Here is a 2749-nt window from a genome sequence, read left to right on the forward strand (position 1 = left end):
ATAAGCTTTGCCTAGTAAGGATAAGCTAGCCTCAATGGGGCGGTTATGTTCAGACACATTTCTTAAAAGATGCAATTCTTGCCATTTTTGTAGAAATATATGGACTACATCTTTATTTCTCTCCTTCTCTTCTCCACTGAAAGTGGGTGCCTTTAAATCTTTAATGAATACCATACCTTGATCTCTAGTTTTGGGAGACTCTTCAACTATGGTTTCATTCAACCCTTTTTCTAGAGTTTTTTTCCTTCTCTCACCAATGTTACTTTTTAATATTTCTTTTACTCCCAATCCTTTCCCTCCCATCAAGGAGCTAAGAACACCCATCGTTTTCTCAAGTTTATTTTATATATTAGAGATTTTTCCTTTCATCTCCTTCATTTCCATATCCTCATAATCATTAAAGTCTAAATCTTTCATATCTAAATCATGGTTTTGTAATATCCTCTTCCATATGGGAAGAGGAAATTTGGTTTTCCCCCTTTTCAACATTTTCATTCTGCCCACCTTGAAAAGCCATTTACTCTAACATTAAGCAAATGGAAAATTTCTTACAAAGCAAAAAAAAAAAAATGGTCACAATGACCTTACTTGGTTGGGTAATTATGAATTGGCTAATCATGCCTTTTCGTTATCTAATGACTCTTCAGCTACCCCTAGAAGGGGGTGTCCTCTTCTACGTCTCTTGGGCTTCTATTGTGCACCATTTACTTACCCTTTTACTTTATCTTTTATGCCAATTATCATTGCTTAGGTATTTCTTATTTGAAATCCCCTGAACCATATTTAAATGCAAACCTTTTACATATAAATAATCTTTCCTAGTCTTACCTTTTAGTGTTTCTTGTGAGTCTCATAACAGCTTATAGCCACACTGGTAGGACCTAGGGCATGCCTTCCTCCTCCATCGAGGACTTAGCGAGATGGCTATGAAGCAGCTTCCACAACAATGGGCACCCTCGAGTAGAGCAAGCGGCACTGCCTTTGGGATTGCCCCAAGGCCCAACATGTATGGCAGCGCGTATCCTCCGTCTCTTCACATATGATCCAAGCGCCGCCCACACAGCCACATGGGGTGCGGGAAAGCACTGGTTCTCACCCATCTCTGCATTTGTGTGGTTACAGTGGAGGCATTAGCCAAAGATGGGAGCTCATTTTGCCCCATGGCAGCGCGTATCCTCCATCTCTTCACATATGATCCAAGCGCTGCCCACACAGCCACATGGGGTGCGGGAAAGGAGTGGTTCTCACCCATCTTCGCATCTATGTGGTTACAGTGGAGGCATTAGCCAAAGATGGGAGCTCGTTAGCTACTTAACAGCTTGGCATAATCTTGGTGTCCTAAAGCAAACTCTTAGGGTGCCAACACTCTACTATCGCTTCAAGTCACGAGGGGTCCTCAGGGTGAAGCAGGACAGTGGCATGGTCAGATAATGTGGTGTCCCCCCCGGAGTGATGCATATTATCCCCCACCCCCCCTTGTGCATGCCCACTCATCTACGAAAAATCTATCAATACGGGAGTCGTTTGGTCTCCCCATGCATCCTTTTGTCTGACCTAGAAAAAGTAGGCTTCCATGGGGACATCCAACTCTAGTAGCTGGAAGGAATCATGTCCTCTCGTGGTGAGAATCAACTCCTCCCAAGCGGGAGTACTCAGCCCCCGAGATAGTGTCCAACCATTCTCCATGTCCGTCCGTACGGTCCTCTAGCATGATCAAATCCTCGTGCATTAGTGAGACCATTGGACTAACTATACCTATGGAGTAGTCAGTCCACCTATGGAGACCATCGGAGCCATATGGTGGATCTCATTCACACATTGAGAGGCTGCTTTTTTAGTGAAACCAACCATGAAAAATCTTAAGTTACTTAGCCTTTGCCATTCCCAAAAACACACTTTTCCTAGATATCTTAATGGATTTTGTGACAAAACTTCCTCCTCCTAGTACCAAGAAGCCAAACAATACGTGCTTGACCATCATTTATAGGTTTAGTAAGTCTATATGCAATTCGCTCTGCTCAGCCGACAAAAGGTCCTACCGAGATTTGAACTCGGGCTACTGGATTCAGAGTCCAGTGTCCTAACCACTAGACCATAGAACCACTGCTGTTGGCGAGCTCCTATTTTATATATTAGAAAGACAAAACTAAGAAAAGTTTCATTTTGCGCTGGTACTTTGAGGTCGACCCTGGATGCCGTTGATTTCAAAGTAATGGCTGTTGGTAGCATTTCGTCAACTCAAAAGCAGGAAAAAAACAATAAGTTTCTATTTGTTAGAACGTTATAAATTGGGGATGGTGGTGATGCCGGATCATTTACCCAACTTTTCACACTCCACCCAACCAACTGTAGGGAAGTTCACCTAGTGAATCGGCACGTGCCACGGATATAGGCTTTGATTAAATATGTTCACCTTACCCTTGTCCCACATTATACAAGATTTGATTAAGTTTGTCCACCTTACCGCATCTCACATTATACATGGATGGTGATCCCATATTACACATGAATGGTGGCCTTAGAGCACCTTTCCATGGGTAGGAAAGTAAAAAATGGTTGAGTAATTATCAGGCCTAATTTTCTGCACATGGTAGCTTGAACTTTCTTCTGCATTGCGCTTCATGGTGGTCATACCCGTGTTAAACATTCAAAGGGCATCTTGGTGGCCCTCTCCACCCTTTCACTTCCCTCTTTAGAAATTTTGCTTACTTATTATTGGTTGTTTCCCGTTGCCATAGGCGATGTGAAG

At 42.9% G+C, this 2749-nt stretch overlaps 1 non-coding gene across 1 annotated transcript; it reads right to left on the reverse strand.

Moving 5' to 3' along the window:
• Positions 1-2030: 2030 nt before the first annotated feature.
• Positions 2031-2102, reverse strand: TRNAQ-CUG (transfer RNA glutamine (anticodon CUG)). Its single transcript has one exon. It is a non-coding gene; the product is annotated as a tRNA-Gln (tRNA).
• Positions 2103-2749: the final 647 nt, after the last annotated feature.

Source organism: Cibotium barometz, chromosome 30 (assembly GCF_041138505.1).
Source record: "Cibotium barometz isolate CiBa-2024 chromosome 30, ASM4113850v1, whole genome shotgun sequence".
Lineage (NCBI taxonomy): Eukaryota > Viridiplantae > Streptophyta > Polypodiopsida > Cyatheales > Cibotiaceae > Cibotium > Cibotium barometz.